General features: G+C 45.3%; 1 protein-coding gene and 1 long non-coding RNA gene across 2 annotated transcripts in view; one reads left to right on the forward strand and one right to left on the reverse strand.

Annotated features, from left to right (window-relative positions):
• Positions 1 to 19,043, forward strand: part of LOC144175843 (kinetochore protein NDC80 homolog) — a 39,384-nt gene that overhangs the window by 7,745 nt on the left and 12,596 nt on the right. The gene's annotated exons all lie outside the window — the stretch shown is intronic.
• On the reverse strand, positions 1,397 to 16,901 carry LOC144177045 (uncharacterized). The gene is made up of 5 exons (XR_013323808.1): positions 16,783 to 16,901; positions 15,961 to 16,012; positions 11,923 to 12,073; positions 5,651 to 5,742; positions 1,397 to 1,529 (listed from the first exon to the last, which is right to left on the reverse strand). It is a non-coding gene; the product is annotated as an uncharacterized LOC144177045 (long non-coding RNA).

The following is a 19,043-nucleotide window of genomic DNA, read 5'->3' on the forward strand; positions in this document are numbered from 1 at the left end:
CCGACAGATATCTTGTTGCCTCAAGGATACCTCTGTTATTAAGGTATGCAGATATGCGGACGATTTCCTTGTTGTCATGGAGCATCTTCAGCATGATGACCGCGGGAGGATGATTGCGGATGTGCTCCGCATTTTCGCTGAGTGTACAAAGGGTGTGAAGTTCACACACGAGATGCCGGAATCGGGTGTTCTGCAGTTTTTGGACGTGCGCCTGCTCCTTGGTGATGGTCAGCCGTGTTGGCAGTATGCTCCTCGTAGCCACAAGGGCATCCTCCCTTACCGGTCGGCCCACTCGAAGCTCGTGAAGCGGTGAATAGCAAAGAATGCTATGAATGTGGCGCTCACTAGGTCCTGCCTGCACAAAATGCAGGCAAGCTTGCTGCAGCAAGCTGAAAGATTGCAAATGGCTGGCTATCCATCAGAAATGGTGGTTTCTGGGGCGGAGAGCCTTTTGAAGGAGGTGAAGAGCGATAAAGCACCAGGTGTGGATGGCCTGAGAGAGAGAACCCCTGTCGTGGCTGTGCCATGCGTGCACCAGGTGTCCCACCGCCTGAAGAAGGTCGGTGGCAAATGTGGTGTGCAGGTGGTCTTCTGAGCTCCTGAGAAGCTTTCCAAGATGGTGCGAAAGGTGAATGAGCCATGCAATGAGCCCTGCTGCGCCACAAAACATGCAACAAAGTTTGTGGAGTGCGCGACGGGTGTGGTTTACCGGATCCCTTTGGACTGCAAACGGTGCTACGTCGGTCAAACCGGCAGGTGACTAGTACTTAAAATCAGCCGAAGAACTTCAGCCGAGTAATTTCTGCCTGGCCTTTCTCCAGTCAAAGTATAAAGCGCGCACTCAAAGGTGGGCCTCTGCCGTGTGTTTAAAGTTAACTGCTGTACACCCAATGGCCACTCTCCTTTTACCAATTCATAGCAGAGGGGTCCACAACGGTCCCCGGCCGTACAGCTTTGCCGCAGATCAGCCATTAACCTTTGCCCGAGGCCGGCTGTTTAACTTTTGCAGAAGGTCAGCTGTTGACCTTATGCCGATGGTCGGCCGTTAAAATGTGTCTAATCAATGGCCCATAAGCTTTTGCCGAAGTACGGCCAGTCAGCTTTTCCTGGTGAGCGGCTCTTGAACATATTCTGGTGCCTGGCTGTTCAACTTTAGGTGATATACTAGCCGTTCAACCATAGTGGACATTCTGCCATTCACATCCCGGCTGTCCAACCCCAGCAGCTTTCAGTTCGAATTGCGCACATGGGTTCCTAAAAATGGGACATGCTGTAAGTTCGTACTGCATGCATAAGCATTTGTGCCCTTTTAAAGAGCACTGTTTGCCCTTTCAGGGACAAACGTAGTGATTTACAAAGCCTGTGGTGATTAGGTTTTTTTTACTTAATTTATTTTGCTCAGTTCATGCTGTCCAGTGTCTTCCGCTTCGTGCAGCCGCCATCCCGGTCACCGGCGGAGTATAGCCATTTCTTAATAACAGCTGCCACAGCGACCTTGTCTGCGTCGGGGTACCTGGGCTGTATCGACACTGAAAGAAAATTGAAAACAGACAAATAAGTAATATACTACACTGTAAAAATATCCACAGGCTTAGCAATGCCCTTCCTGAAAAAAAATTCAATTGATTGATTGATTATGAGGTTTAACGCGCCAAAACTACGCAGGTTATGAGGTGCACCGTAGCGGAGGGCTCCGGATTAATTTCGACCACCTGGGGATCTTTCACGTGTGCTGAAATCTCAACACACGGGTGTCTGTTTTTCGCCTCCGTCAGAAAAACGGCCGCCGCTGCTGGGATCGAACCCGTGACCTTCAGCACAGCAGCACAATGCCTTAGCCACTAAGCCACTGCGGCAGGTGAAAAAAAAAAAAAAAACATATTACAAGCTTGCTTAATGCAATGCCTCTAGTTTTCACAACGTACAACTATTCCAGAGAGCCAATATTTATTACGCATTATCAAACAGTATCCATATTCATTCCTGTAAACAAGAACATTAAAATAAGCTCTAATGGTCGAACAAATACACTGAAATAAAGTAGCCCCTGAAAATATTATAATGAATTCCTCGTGCATAAAATCAAATCAGGGCAGCTTACTAAAAACAAGAGACAATCTTGTCTAGCTCGCAGAAGGCCTCTTTCGCCCCCTTGGACCCTGCCCAGCTGCAGGACAATGCCACTGGCTGCCCAATCACCATGCCCAACACCGTGCGGGCAGCCGCCTTGAAGTCGTAGCTACCCATGTGGCTAAAGTACTGGGCCTAACAGGAGAAAGGAAATTTGAAATACACTTGTAAGTTGAATGCATCGAGGCTGAACATATGACGCAAAAGCATACCTTTAACGTGAGCACATGAGAAAGCAAACAATTTGTTGTCGTAGATAACACAATCAGTTCTGCTGCCTTTTGGTTATGGCACGGCACAGAGCTCTGGCCTTTTCTTTTTAACAGCAGAGCTGTCAAGCTTGTGCCCCTCGGAGGGATGTTACCAGGGCGCTACAGCACACAGTCCGGCAGCCGAGTTTGCGAGGGGGAGGAGGGAGGAGAGTGGAGACGAGGACCGGTGCACGTACAAGGGTCCTCGTGCAAAAGTTTAGCCTTGCTGAGCGCACATGGTATGACGTTAGCAATGACATCAGCATTCCGCGCATAACTTTCGCGAGGCTGTTTGCGACAGCAAGGCCACGCCTTTTCTCGCCTCCAGATCGTTTTCGCGGGTCTGCACCTTGTTTCCCGCAGCGGACTACTTCAATGGCGAGTCTGCCGGGATGAAAAACCCCGGGACATTAGTTTCCCTCTCGGAACGCGCTTTGTCGGGCCGCGCTCATGTTTAAGTTGCTCGTCGCAGTTCCGGGCAAATACTACGGCGTTGTCGAGGTAGACTAGGAAGGTGTGCCATTTTCTGAGGCTTCCCCTCAGCTCCACTGGTCACTGCTGTTTGCAATAGCAAAGCCACGCCTCAATTTTGTTCATAATGTTTTTGAAGTCCACATTCTATGAAAAAAATTCTACATGCGCAAAAAGAATGATCAAAGCGGCGCAGATATGAGAAAGTTATTCTATTTTTTAGTCTAAAAATACAAGCACATGCAGTACTGGCAACGTCACACTTGAGGCCTCCGGATATGACGACAAAGAGCGGTGGCCCTACAGTTGGCTCAGCTTGAAAGTGTGTATATGCCATTATTTTGACCAAATGAGCCTAAATGTTGCCTTACTGCTTGTTTTCTTTAAAGTAAGCATAAAAGCTTAACCGTGGGCTCAAAGAATACAAAAATCTATAGAGACAGTAACAGAGCCGCACTATGGCTCCCCTTCGAGCACGTGTGCCTTTCCATGGCGTGTTACGATGCACCACTGTTGATATCGCCTGGCGTCAGCGCGCGTCGCCAAAATACACGCGAACTCGTTCATTCGCACGCCTTATGCTGATGTCTATTCACGGCAGATATTGGCATCGATGGTAGAGGAGGCGTGGTCAGGGAGCATAGCAAAAGTGGACGGCAGCTTCCAGGTTATCAGTCCGTCTCTATGTCTGGGGACATGTTTTAGCACTGGGAAATGCTGTTTCGTTCACCGAAAAACAGCAACATTGTTTTCTCTAGCGGTGATTGGCTGCCTTGAGACAAATTGAACCAAACTGTTTTTGTTGGCAAGCTATTATCCCTTGGAGACAGATATATGTAATTCTGTGTGGCACATTCTGTACTTCGCTACCTTTGCTTGCGTCGGAGAGATTGCGATCGCGTGATGCTTGTTATGAGGTAAATATGGAAGCTCTAGCAAGATGGGGGTTGTCTGCAAGATTGGTGCGTGAGACACAAGCATTCTCACTGCCAGAATTTCACAAACATGACAAGAAACAGACACACCTGGCAATATTTGTTGACTATATAGTTCTGTGCTCAATTTTTGCAAGCCTCACAGCTTGTGTATATGGTCGAGAGGTAAGAAGCTGGAGTACTGGTTTGCAAGTCAGTGGTTCTAATCCCGCGTTTTGTTTTTTTGCTGCGAGCGTTCTATAAGGTTTTTTTTACCAGAATATGCAGCTGTTTCTTTAACCTTTCTTTGAACCCACAAGTGACGTTCACATGAAACCTCAATAGCAAGGCAGCGCTGAACATGGCTTCACACTAAATTAAAGAGAGGTAAAGATGGTACAGAGTTCAGACAAAGAGACATAGCAACACCCATCGACGCAGCAGCAGGCACGTCACTTTGCTAGTCTCGTGTGGCTGCTTGTCCTCTCCTACTTTCCGGCACAGTACCACCGAACGACAGCGTCACGAAGCGCGGAAAGGAGCTTTCCAGGTCAGGCCACCCTGGGCTTAAAACTTCCAGGACGTATTTTTTGCCGCCCTCATTTGTCCCGCCATATGACATCGGGGTCAGTGAGAAAGTGAGCAGCAGATTTCCGGTTTTCGAGAAGAGGGCAGTGCTCTATTTGCTTGTATTTTTAAATTTAAAATTAAACAACTTTTTTATTTCTACAAGGATCTTGGCAATTTTTTTTTGCATCTATCTCTGCACGACACCAAGAACAGATGTAGTGGCCAAAAAGTACCTGAAAGAAATGTGCTCGAGAAATTCACGAGGGACAAACCCACACACAAAAAAAGGAAGCAGACAAAATGAGATTTGACGGACTAGCGATTGAATTTTAATCATGAGTGATAGAAAGATTCCACTTTCCTGCAAAATGTCTTATATAGGCAATTGGGGCGTTGCTTTAATTAAAGGTTTAAAGAGCACCCTGCGCAATGAGTTGAGGGAATGATTATGTGCATCTTGCATCGCACGTACCTTCCATCATAGCGAACATATTTTCATGATTCTTGTGGGAGGTGATTGCTGGGACAATAGACTACCCCAAAATACATTCCGAGTAGTCGAGGGAAAGTGCTACGGGTCCCTTTGATAGGCAAGGGTGCGAGAAAAAGCCCACCAATGCCTACGCAAGTTGCTGTGTAGGGACATTGCTTATGAGATACCTCTTTCATGTGGAAAGGTCTGCATTGGGCACACTGGAAGGTGTGTGAACGTGCGATTGCGTGAACATGAACATAACCTCTCAGTTGAGAACTGCACAAGTGGGCATAACCCCATCCATAGCTCTGCAAGCGCATGCATGACGCTCTTAAAAAGCAAGTGAAAATTGTCCAGGTGCAGTGATACATGAGAAAGGGAGATACAGGAAGCTTACCACATAGGAAAGAACGGATGCGATTTTGTCAGTGACATTTCAACGGGTCTCCAATGAAAGAGCGTATTTATTAGGCTGTGAATTTTCCTTATCACAATTTTTTTTTGCATGCAAGTGGAGCCACGTAACTTTGGCCTGCAATTATGTGTTCTTACGCTGCCTAAAAGTTAGTTGCTAGTCATTGCCTGTTATCACCAGCTACTTTCTGTGATTGTTAATATTTTGCGTCAAGTTCAAGTATCGTTAAGATGCACCAACTCGCCAAACACATCTTTCTAAGCTTGAAAGAAAGGATGAAATAACCTAAAACACAAAGCAATCACACTGTGCTTCATGGCTATGCTAAAGAACCCACCAGTAACTATTAACAGCAGGTATTGTCTAAAGCCTAATAAACTGCATGTCAATTTCCTCGATTTTAAGATGCAGAAATCCCACAAACCTTGTGAGATAGCAGCAGTGATGCACAGATTTCGCCCACTCTCATCCATAGCGTTTGTGGCAGGATCAGTAGTAAGGAGCTCATGCCAGGCACTGCAAGAAAAAACAAGACCACACATAATATACGGTACTTTGAAAATGAAAACCGGACAAGCAACCAAACCGAATAGAAAACCGGGCAAGTATTTTGATTGCTTGAGCAGGGTCACAAACTGTTAAATTGTAAAAACAATTCTTTCTTAAGATCTTTGCAGCAGCCAAAAAATTTTGGAATTTGTTAGCACCAGGAAACTAGACTGTAAACAGGTCCTCTGACACAGGGGTTCCCTCTCACAAGTGTTGCAACGTAATGAGAGCATGCTTGCCAATCTTCCCACGAAAACCTGCCTTGAGTTGTTCGCACCACCCAGAAAGTTTCCATAGATGCCACCCATCCCTGTCACAAATGAAGGCTTCATGTTCAGACGATATACGAAAATGCTATAAATCAGGGGTTGGCAACCCGCAGCCCATGGGGCAGTATTATGTGGCCCCCGGCACAATGGTAGACCCCTTCTCCTCTGTCACTTTCTACCTGAAGGCCGACATGGCAGTTTTGACCTCAACTGGCATGAAAGCTCGTGACATTCGTGTTGGAAATAAACATGATAAGGATTGCTATTCTAGTTTTGTACACTGCTTTCAATTTCCTCCCCAAAATTTATTTGCCTGCAAAGCCCCCCTCCCCTTCCAACCAATGTGCCCTCCGGCCCCCTCCGTGTCCATTGCATTAAACCCGGCTCTCCGCCTGAAAAGCTTGCTGACCCTTGCTATTCAGCAAAAGTTGCAAATTTTTAACCTGTCACTGCTTGTTCAATTCGAAGTGAATGAAAATAAGTAAGATCTCTCCTTTGTATGCATCACGCAAGCATACAAACCCATTAAACCCTTCCTAATTTCAATGAAGGGCCCATGAAGACTTGCTAGGGTTGAGGCTAGGCCAAGTTAATTCCAAGTTGAAAAAGACGAGACTGCAAAATGGGCGAGATACATCAGACAAAGAAATGAGGAAAAACACAAGTGCTGTTGTTTCTACTTATTTCTTTGTCGTTTGTGCTGCCTGTTTTGGACATTTCCTTCCTTTTCACCCAAGAGGACAGCAGACATTTTTTTAAAGACTGGGCTGTAGCTCATGTCTCTCGGCAATTGTGTTCAATAGAAAACACTGGCGCCATCACTGAAGGATCCGCGTTTTCTCAGAAGGATCAGGCAGAGTAGGCCACCTTGGATATGTCATGGGAGCCCTGACATAGGCAGTTTGGGGAGAGGCACACATGGCATCACACTGATGCCGATGTCGAAAGGAAATCCATCCTTAACTTTTTCGAGCATGCACATATTAAAATTGACTTAAAATATGTTCTTCCGAACACTTAAAGGTTAACCTTCCTGAGGGGTATCTCTATTTAAAAAGAAAGCTTTTTATGTAGTCATCTGTGCTTTGAAATTTTGTGCCAGCACTCCTTTAAGGGTCAGATTGAAGTTTTCACTATTCCCCACACTATAATGTGGCAAGGGCCCTGTGACACACTGGAAGGCAGCAGCAAAAAAATGGGCAGTCAGCAAACTAGATTCCACACCATTGTGATGAAACCAAATCTTTGGAATCGCTGATCAAACAACCTTGCGAGCTTATCAGTGTTTTAAGTGCAGAATGATATAGTCATGGTGTTCTTTCTTGCTTTAGGTGCTGACTGAGTAGAAGCAGGCAACTGAAGCTCACCTGAACCCTCAGGGAGTTTCAAGGGAATGCCAGGCATGATTTACATGATTTTTCTTTCAACTTCAAAAGCTGCCATGCAGTTGAAGAGCCATCCAAAGAATGGTGCAACATCCTACCAATTGCAAAACAGCTTTCTTTCATTTTATGCTGCTCTCCTTATGCAACTGCATTGCAGCTGTTTGTCCTTCATGTTATCATTAGAAAATATTGTTAATTTTGACATGGAGCCCTAGAAGTTCTGGCAAAAAGTCAACACAACTGTTTTAATATTCAAATATTTTGGTTGTCCCCACACCATACCTTAATTAAGATTAATACCCTAGTTACATGGCGGAAGTAACTGTAGTTACGTTTAACGGTGGTTACTAAATTTTAACTGTGGTTATCGCAAACTGCGGTTTTGGCTGTTACATGCGAAATTCCAAGTGTGTCGACAGCGGTCACTTGGTTGTGAGCGTAACAAAAATAAAGTAACAAACTTTTAACCTCACGATAAAAACCAAAGGCGAAGCAGTGTAGACAAAAAATATCGTTAGACAGTTGCTTCAGACCCAAACGCGACGCACTCACGCACGCCGAAAAAGGGGCTTCCCCAGCAGCTCGCGAGCGGCTTGTTCTCGGGTCGGTTTGGTGTTGGGAACTTAGGATCGTGGTCGATATTTGACCGGCGCTATCTCTACAACTGCAAATTACAATACATAGCACAATTTTTAACCTTTATAATATCCACTTTGTCGCATGTGGAACTTCTTTTCCGCGATTGATTTCGAAGAGGGGCGACAAGCTGTTGCTATTGTGGTCTGGGCTGGTTCGAGCCGCTTTCAGTGCCGTGCGGACCGGCGCTATCTCTACAACTGCAAATTACAATACATAGCACAATTTTTAACCTTTATAATATCCACTTTGTCGCATGTGGAACTTCTTTTCGCGATTGATTTCGAAGAGGGGCGACAAGCTGTTGCTATTGTGGTCTGGGCTGGTTCGAGCCGCTTTCAGTGCCGTGCGAACAGACGCGCCGGCATGTTTGCAGGAACGGCCGACGTGCGCACGGATCGTTTCCGAGTGCTGAAAACGCTTCATGATTGCCTGCTTTGTCTATTTTTTTTTTGGCAAACGATCAGCAGAATTTACAAATTTAGGCTTTTCTCATAGTTGATTGGGTGGACCGGAAAACGAGCTGCTGCTCACGCGCGGTCGTGCCGACTGCGAGAGCGACGCAAAGAGCACAAGCTCCTCTTGGGGGCAGCTTCGAGGGCTCCCGCTATTTCAGGCCTTCGTCTTCTGCGAACGCCAGGTGATTTTTTTCGCCTACGCTGATGCGCCGCCACTTGTGTGCAAACTGACCTGTGCGATTTTTGAACACTGCGGCAGCAGCAACTGCGGTTAGCGTAACCGAACTGAGGTGGCCAAGCTCAGTTTGCGTTAACCATGGTTAGCGGGGTAACTGTGCCCGTGTAACTAGGGTATAAGGGTCCCAGTCCACTGTGGGAAACTAGCAGGCGAGTTTTACTCATTACATAACCAACTGAAGTGTGTGTTAAAATAGGCCATTTCAATCTCTCATTTGGAAAAACAAAGCCCATGAAATGTGTATTTTGAGAAGACAATAATTATTGATACAGTTCTGTCATTATTAAGCATCATACTACATTTCCCCACCTGTAACTTTATCAAATTAAAGCAGTGCATCTCAGCCGTGCTGCAGTACATTAGCATTTATTCGAATAATCACTAAGATCAAAAAGCTTCATAGCAGCCACTGAGTAAAAATGTTTGTGCGAATGACGGGAAAGGAATGCTTCTATCATGGAAATACAAAACCTGGACCTAGTGCTTATATTATTGCACTTTTTACAGCCTACAAACCGTTGGCTTTATTTCAGTTGTCTCAATTACGACATAGTACTGCATTTCCTCTTTAGTCTTGTGTAATAAAGCAAGGATATTGCAAGAAGCACACGCCGCAAAATTCTGCGCATAGGTGTCCTCGCAGTGTTGAACCTCAAAAAAAAAAAAAAAAACATGCAATAAGAAACAAACAGGCCCAATTTTTTTGCACTACGGCTATGAATGGTCAGTTGCCTAGATTGTAAAACTCTGCTGCCCCAATATTGTTGAGGCCACGATATGGCAGGGGACAAACTCAGTACGCTCGCACAAGCTTTGCAGCCACAGAAATTGCAGCGTGCAGTCGTAGTTGACAAAGAAAGATGCCAAAAAAAGGTGCGTATGTGTGTGTAGGGGGGGGTGAGGAGGGGGCATCAGTAGTTGCTCACTAAAGCCACCAGCGGTTGTCTTACAACTAAAGGTAGAAAAACTATTTTCTGCCAAAAAAAAAAAAAAAAAAATGCGTGAATGCATTTGGCTTCTCACTGTTTAGCCGTACAGCACTTTCCAAGCTCACTGACGACTTATTTATAAGAGGTTCACAGCACTGTAGAAAGCCACGGCTTCTTTCTTAATAACTACGACTGCTCTAAAATTACAGCCAGGCTGCATTCTGAACTTCTCTACCAGAAATACTGTTTTGTGAAGAACAAACTATTTGCCGCAGTGTTTCACTCAGCCTCATCTTTACTACTTTCAAAACAGCGGTTTATTTGTACTGCAGAAACGGCTTCCTCGAATGTTTCTTTTTTTATATTAGCTTTCTAAGGAAGCTTTGCAACCTCCATTTAAAGGTTAGCAGTGTACTGTGTTCGCAATAGAAAAAAAAAAAAAAAGGCAATATTTACGTCTTTGCTGCGGTGCTCACAGGATAGCGGCGGCCCATGCACTAGCCCAAAGCTGGGAAGCATGCACGCACCACCGTGTGCAAGCAAAATGCCTACAAGCTCCTAGAGCAAAATCTGAGAAATGTCATCACATCTAAAAATACTTTTTTCGTTTCATGCAAGAAAATGCACTACAATTTCCTACTATCTTAACTGGACCTTTCCAAACCGATACCTAACCTCGACATCTTAGAAGCTCTTGATTGAGGAATGCATTGTGATAATTGCTTAACGTTATCAACCTCAGCACTGATTCATTACTTCAGGCACCCCTGTCTCCAGGGACCTGCCAGGAGAAATGCACACATGGCTTTTTCCACATCGGCATAGTGAATGGCAAAAAAGCCGCTGCCTCTTGAGCTACTGCCGCAGCACTGACAGGAACATTGTCAGCTTGTTCGTTTCCACGGTTATTAACACAGTAAGCTTCTAGCCAACAACAGAGGTTAGAAACTTGCACAGGATACTAAAAAAACTGAGCAAGCCTTGTCTATACAGTACAAGAATACAAGAACTTCTGAACTTGTGCTTGGTTGCTGCAGTGAAGTTTCTGAGGAAGCATAAATAAATGCTGCTTAGGAGACAATAAAGACGAATTTCTGTTGAATTTACATTGGCAATATTTAGTTCTTTGTACGATTATAATTTGTTTCATCCAGCTGCCCCCAAGTAAGGAAGTTTTTAAGCGCAGACTCGATTTAAGAGCACACATCGTGAACTTGTGCGAGAAGCTGCATCTTTCACGGTTTTCGATAATGCTATGAACATTCTAAAAATAAAGCACCGATGAGGTTAGATAGTGCCATTACCATCAAACAGTGCTTACTCAATTGCATTCCAGACGATTTGTCTCAGCACCAAGGTTTTGGCAAGTACAATTTTATTCAACGAGTCAGCACCCTACAGTTTAACAGTGCACTAGAGAGCGCACTCATGGTGAGTGAGAACTAACTGCACGGCGGGTTTGCCCATGCTGTGCACAGGCTGCAAATGCCCCGTGTTGCATGTTGTCTTATCAGATTCATGGCCTCTGAGTGGTATATTTTGTCATGGCAGTCCTCTTGAATATAACAGCTGTACCCACATTTTTCAGACTTTTTTTTTCCTCCAGCATGCAGGTCGGCATGCCTTGGGTGAAAATGTGCAAAGGCTGCTTGTTTGAGCGTCACTGCACAGTTGTTGAGTACATAAAAAAATAACAAACACAAGATCGTTATGCATTAAAAACCACAACTAAGATTTTGGGGGTCCCTGAGTGCTTCCGCAAATAGATTATCACGCCAAATTGAACATATTTGAATGTAGCACCTTTGCAACAATACGCGCTGTCGTACGCTGTTTTTAGAGCCCAGTTATTGATTCCAATCCCATTATCTATCGCTAATTTCTGTTCGCTACAGGTTAGCAGTGTTCATTTTATAGACGAGAAACAAACAAAAATCAACCCTTTTCTAATGCTACAGCTCAGCTCTGCGGGGACGGTGAGACGCACAGCTAATTCGTAGGGTATAGGAGTCGGGTGTAGCAATTGACTGGAAAAAGTGTGGCACAGAGAAATATAGCTCCACAAACCGCAATTTCGGTGAGAACCACGCAAAGCATGGTCCATTTGCTTTTTCTTCCATTTGCATGGTCCATTTGGTCCATGGTCCATTTGCATGGTCCATTTGCATGGTCCAAACCCACTTTCTACTGCACTGTAAACTGTGGGTTGCAAACTGTTGAATATGAACTTACCAATTTTCAAATCAGATTAGGTGTCCGAATCGGCCACACGATACGCAGTCCAATGCGGCTGGTGGCATGTGGCTGGGGCCGTGGCTGCTCCCGCTGTCCCCCGGGAAATGCCTGCACAGCTCCACACCAATCCCGGGCAAATGGCGCCACCCTGAGAAGGTTGTAAAATTGTGGTCTATAGTCAGGGCGCCTACCAAACTGATGCGTCAAAATTTTCCTAGTTTTTGCTTCAGCAAATTGCCATGAGCAACATGAGTTCATTCATCTCTAGGCAGTCTCAAAACGTCACATGATGCTGTCATGATCAAGTATGCTGAACAATCAAAACAATAGAGGAGGTGAACAAATATCATACATTTCTTAAATTGAATTTAAATAGTTAACTACAAATACGAATGTTACTGTATTTAGTTGATTATAACACGTTTTCTTTTTGCAACCTGAAGTCAACCCTCACGTTACAATCGGCCTAAAATTGCAATGATGCACCCAACTGTCATCAATGGCTACAGTTCTGACCATTTCGCAATCTATGTCAGCAAGATGTGTCAGAGTTGTTCGGGTCCACTACAAGCTAAGATCGACTTTTTCCGTTTCCTTGCTTTTTTTCTGTGGTGGTTGACAGCGTGCGCAACTTTTTTCCTTTGTTTTCGCGCCGTACTTTAGTATTGAGGCATAGGTAACTTTCATTGCCCTCAAGTGTTTCAACACCGCTTCAGCTCCCCTTGTTACGGCAACGTGTTGCACTCAGTATGACCCATGCTATTTTAATGGCTCAAGAAATCGGGGATTCGGCAGCTCCCCGAAGAGTCAACATCGACCGTCTGTGGATGGCAGCTACTGCGGGAGCGCCTTTTTACATGCGAACCCTGCCCAATAAGTTTCCGAGGGCCTTGCTACAGTTGCCACGTCGAATTACAAAAGGGTGTTGCTGATTTCGTCACCAAACAGTGTAACCGCCTTTGGGCGGTCAGTGTTGAGCTGATACAGCTCAAAACAAGTGATATCGCTCGACAGATGGGCTTCCTGCGAAGTTATAAGTGTCAAAGGTGGGCGCCTAGCCCAAGTGTTTGAAAAATAAATGTGCTTTTCCATAATTCCACTGGCCTCACGTGAGTACTTTGGCGGCTCTTCTTTTTTTTTTGGCACAACAGAAAGTTACCCTTTGAGTTACTTTAGTGGTTTTAATTTTTCTTTTTTATGCGATGAAGTCACCCCTCACGCTACAATCGTGGTCACATTACAATTCAGTAAACACGGTACGGGGTTGTCTTTGGCATTATTATTGGAAGGGCAAAATTCAAAATTAGCATACACTATGTTCTCTGTGCTTTTTTTAGACCGATCTTGATCAGAAGAGCAAGACTATAAGCAACAACGAAATGAAATCTTATTTGTGCCCAATCACCAATGAGAGAAGCTTTTGAGGTATTAAAAAATGATGGACTGTTTCAGGTACCCCTGCTTGGTACACAGGGGGTTGCGGCCAAATCATTAGGGAGCACTGCCTTGCTGCCCCAACATCTACCTATAGTAGACCATGCAGGAGCACAAGCCAGCATGGGCTACTTTAGGTAAACCTACCCATCCGTACCTGCCGCAGTGGCTAAGGCATTGCGCTGCTGAGCACGAGGTTGCGGGTTCGATTCCCGGCTGCTGCGGCCGCTTTTCTGATGGAGGCGAAAAGCAAAAACGCACGCGTGTACGAGATTTCGGCGCACGTTAAAGATCCCCAGGTGGCCAAAATTAATCCGGAGCCCTCCACTGCGGCGCGCCTTATTGCCGGCGTTGCGTCAACGCGTTAAACCCCACAATCAATCAATCATCATCATCATCTACCTATCCGTACCATTGATGCATTTTATTTGCCAGGGCTATCAACGTTTGCCCCCTCATCCCACCAAAAGGCTCTGATAAAAATCACGTGATTACGTTACGCCGTCGGATTGACTGATTGCAGGGTTTAACACGCTGAAGCTGCACATGGGCTATGAGGCGTGCAGTAGTGGAGGGCTCAAGATTAATTTTGAGCACCTGGGAAACTAACTTATGCTGAATCTCGAGACAAGCGTGTTTTCGCTTTTCGCCTCCATCAGAAAAGCAGCCACCGCGGCCAAGATCAAACCAGCATATATGGGCTCAGCACCACACCTTAGCCACTGAGCCTAGCTGCGGGTGCATTATGCTGTCAGTGTCTCAAGCTTGCGAATACAGTAAATGCTGCTTAGGTACTAACATTACCCTATAGTGCAAAGAACAAAACTTTTCACTGCATTTAATTTGCATTGTTTTGGTACAATTTGTTTTTTTCACATCCTTCGCACACTATCTAGCCAAATATATGTTCAATATGATGACCAGGCGGTTGATGCCTCGCCAGAATTACCACCCCATCAACATGTGCAGTCACTTTACTGGCCCGAAAGAATCTAAATTGTCAATTCTTATGATTCGAGAAAGCGAACTCATGATCTTGAGTAGCATGTGGCTATGCCTCATTTAAAAACAGAACCCAGCATGTAAACGTTTGTCTGCACACATTTAGAGGCACTAAAGCCATTTTATATAAATGAAAAAAAAAATATTTTTAATTAATGAGCAAGAATAAACAAAATATGGCAAAGAAAGCCCAACGGTTCGTTTTGCTCCGACAAAAATCTATTTGGTTGAAATGATTGATTGACTGTAGGGTTTAACACGCCGACGCAACGCAGGCGACGAGGCGCGCCGTAGTGGAGGGCTCCGGATTAATTTTGACCACCTGGGGATCTTTAACGTGTGCCGAAATCTCGCACACACGGGCATTTTTGCTTTTCGCCTCCATCAGAAAAGCGGCCGCCGCGGCCGAAAATCGAACCCGCGACCTCGTGCTCAGCAGCGCAACGCCTTGCCACTGAGCCACCTCGGCAGGTTATTTGGTTGAAATGAATTTGAACTCACAACTGAGCCTGTGCGCATAATGTAAGCACTGTGCTTACAGCATTTTGAGCAGTCACAGTATGCCGTCGACATAAAGAAATGAAGCATAAAGATGTGCCACCAACAGTGCAGCTCAGTAGCATAGACATGATCTTATTTCAGAGAAAGGGGTGGGCAAGCTTGAATGCAAAAAAAGGGAAAGAAATTCAATTGATAGATCAATTTACAACTCAAGTTCACAAATGACTTTGGGACCTTGCACGCACACCCAGCATAACCTCCCCACTGTTTTTTTATTTTATTTTGCTTAACCCATCGCAAAACAGCCGGCTGATTAACTGACCACTGACAAGGAAGCCATGTAAATTCAGTGCATAGGTAGCGCGAAAGGATGTCAGGAGTCTGTATTCAGAGAAAAGAACAGTGCCTTCCTGTATCTGCAAGAGATTCAGCTTGACTAGCTCACATTCACTGGAAGCATGCAGGCTATGCTGCCAGAAGTGTCTGCTGAGAGCACCATCACTCCACTGGCGTGGCATCCAACATCCAATGCATAATGCTCAGTGACACGGTAATACAGAAGGGTCCATAGGTATAGAGGGGATATTGTGGCCGATATGCATGTGTATATGATATGCTGCTGTCAGTTACCGCTGGTGCAGCTACACAGACCCGAGTTTGGCCCCAGCTCCAGCATTCCAATTACTTCTTGCGGCACTGGGACTGCACCTGCAAGATCTAGTGCTTACTCACATTACTAGCATTATGACATAACAGCTGCCCAGCCTCAAGCAGATGTTGAAGGACTCTTCACCCAGAAAACCTGGTTTGCACAGGCACTACATCGTGTGCAAAAGAAATATAAAACAGGAATTCACTTTCTGCACGTATAAAAAGCTACATTCAACATAATTCAACTGTCCTAAACATGCAGAGCATCCTACCGCTGAAAGGGCTACCTACTACTATTATTCCTGTGGTAATGCAAGAATAAACAACTCCCACAAGTTAGGTGGGCATAATTCCTGCTGCAAAGGCCCCACATCACTCAAACGCATACTCATAGGTCCAGTTTCTATTTCTGGGTTCCTATATCGGCAACATAAATGCAGTACGTACCTGTTATTGCTTTTCATCTTGCCAGACAGTCCCCGTCCTGAAGCTCCAGCCACTTTTAAATGAAAAGGTTGCAAAGAAAAGTTACATAAGCACAAACGTCGTTACCTGCCAAAGTTAAAAGCTCACAGTACACTACACATTCCGAGAAGTAAGAACACTCACTCAATGATTGTTTTATTATCAAGACAGTTATGTCAAAAGACCTAACCACTGAATTGATGAATGGTGCTTAAAACCAATGCTATGTAAGCGTAGATAGCGTTTACAGCAATGTGAAATATACTCCGCCTATGTGCTCCTGAACTACAAACCGTTTGAAACAAATAGTTTTCAGCCAGTAACAAGACGATAAAAAAAATATCAAAACACTTTTATTTCCAAGTTAAGATTCTCAAACTATTTAAGGTTTTCATTTTTCTCAAGGGAAGTTTTACGTCCGATAAGTTAAGCAGTCGCACATTGTATTTTGCTTTGTTCAAAGTGGCACAGCTATCGAAATAAAACAAAAGCACGGTGAAACCGCACGGCCGCATATAGAAATAGACCTAATGCGATAAAAACCGCATACGAAACAAAACACGTCGATTCCTCACGATGTTATCAAGAGCACCGGCAATTATTTCAAGCTCCCTAAGGCCCTCCGCTGCGCCCACCACCTGTCCGTCAGCAACGCTAGACATATCGAGCAGCGCCAGCAAATTGCATTTAGCTTGCACGAACCACAGCGTGAGACTGACGCGGAAACGAGAAATCAAGCCAATAACACGTTTCTGGCACCGAACCTTAGTCGCGCTAGAAAAGGTCCAGCAAAAAAGAACTTACCGAACTTCTTTGTTCGGGCACAGGAAAACGCCGCCGTTCTTCGATCGTTTGCCGCTGTATTTCAGCTTATCCTTCACCGCACGTGTTTCCAACGTGGCAAGCAGGCTTTATCCACAAAGGGCGAACACATTTTACGACGGTATATCGCACGTAGTGCCAGAAAAAGCGTAGTGGCGGCGTCGTGAACTACCCAGTACGCCCACTTGATGGCGCTGTAAACACGGCTTTGTAAACATGGCGGATGCTTTTTGCACAGGCCGCTTGAGCTCCTTAATAACATGGCTGCCCTCGCACGGCGGCCGCCGGCTCGCTGCTCCACGGCCGGACTCGACTCTCCTTCTTCCGCGCGCGAAAGGGGCGTCGAGTCCGGCCGTGGCTGCTCCTGCTGGTTCCTGGCTGGCACGCTGGTCGCGTGTTTACTTGCGCCGCGCTAGTGAAGTGATGTTACGCCAGGTGACCAGATGGCCTCGACTGGCACAGACCACAGTGAGCAGCAAGTGAGAAGAAATCGTTTATTGACATCCGCAAGTTTACAGAGGCCAGGACATCATTTCATTTCGATCGCTGCAATTGTACGTCGCTTTCATGACAACATTTTTTTTTTTTGCCATAACAACTCGTTCACTTGCGCTAAGATTTCGAACGAAGGGCACGAATGAGGTATTGACGGCGACAACGGTTTCGTTTGCACCGTCTTTCTAGCGGAGTGCATAACACTCACCTTCTGTTGGAAGAATCAAATATTCTGGCCTCGACAGCTGTCTTCCGATGCGGAATTTCCCACATTTGTCACTCAACAAGCACTCAATTCCCGTGTTTTGCCAGTCCTCTCAACAACTGGTGGACGCAAAAGCACATAACAGCAATAACAGTCACGAAACCAGTGCTCCGCGCACATAGAAACGGTGGGCCGTTGCAGCGGTTTCAATTTAAATTGGCGGCTTTGTGGTTGCGAATTCAGAAACGAGGTGGTGCACCAGTCGGCTGTTCGTAAAAAGTTGCGTACATTTTTGCTCAACGGATGTTTGATGTGGAACTTGTTAATAATATTTTTAAATAACACATTGTAAGCGAACTGCGTGGCCTCTTTGAGTCACAGAATTAATGTTTTGTATTCTATACCAAAAGTAACCTTTCGCTTGCGCCGTCTGGTGGACTTGATGGTCGAAAAAAGTGCCCTGTAGTTTGGTCACGTGGGGCGTCGATTTTTACGCCGCCTATTCGCCCCGAGCGCGAACACAGTCGGCCCCTGGCGGCGGCGGGACGAACCGCTCCTAGTGTGGATGGCGCTCTCGCGTCGTCTGCTTTTTCACGTTGCGTGCGACGCAAGACGCGTGCTGCACACGACAAAACACCCAATATGTGTGCTCGTTTGGCAGTAAGCAATGACGTAGTTACCTCTGCTTGCGCATTTCCTCTAGAAACGCAATAATCAGCGGCCGCTGCGGGTTAATACGCTGGTTTAATTCCACGAAACATCTTCGCCCTGGCCACCGCTTGAGTGTGAAACGTGTTATAAACATTGCTTCCACACATTGCACTTTTCCTATTGTTGAGCGCAGTCGTCTGCCGTTTCCGGAACGTCGAAGGGTGCTTTTTGAAGGTGGCGTGGTGATTATTTAAAGGATAAAAGTTTAGCACGCGAAACGGGTAAGAAGCGACAAGACCTGTGCATACGCGTGCAAATTCCACAGCCTTGTAAAATTGCGCTGTGTACTTATAGAAAGAAGAAACAAACAAAAACATTTACACTGCACACGACCCGTGCGCTATCGCCCATACATTACCGGAGACGTATTTTACACCCGCCAGCGCCTGTGTGATCGTGCTCTTCTCGTACCTTTTCTAAAATAAATACCATTTTTGGACAGTCGTTGTTTATACTGAGGAGGAGGAATAAATATTTATTTATCGAGTTGCTAATTTTACGTATTATTTAAAATACGTTTCTATGGATGCGCAAGAGTATTTAGGGGGGATTTTTCGGTAAAATTAAGCAGTTGTGAGTTTGCGTCTGTCATGTGGCATTTCGTGTGTCATTTTCATATATATCATTTTCAAATCCGACATGAATCACCTTGTCCAGAAACTCACTCAGCATAACCAAATGCCTAATATGGTTACGTCTTAACCTTTTAAGGTGAACCTGAGTTTAAAGAAAGAGGAGAAAACGCGTAATATAATGCACGTTGTTGCCCACATGTGTGAGGGGTGTGTGCCATGACTCGCTGTTTTTTTATTATTTTTTCCCACAATGCTTG

This window comes from Haemaphysalis longicornis, unplaced genomic scaffold, assembly GCF_048455015.1.
Source record: "Haemaphysalis longicornis isolate Haplotype H1 unplaced genomic scaffold, Haemaphysalis longicornis Haplotype H1 scaffold_1, whole genome shotgun sequence".
NCBI classification, from domain to species: domain Eukaryota; kingdom Metazoa; phylum Arthropoda; class Arachnida; order Ixodida; family Ixodidae; genus Haemaphysalis; species Haemaphysalis longicornis.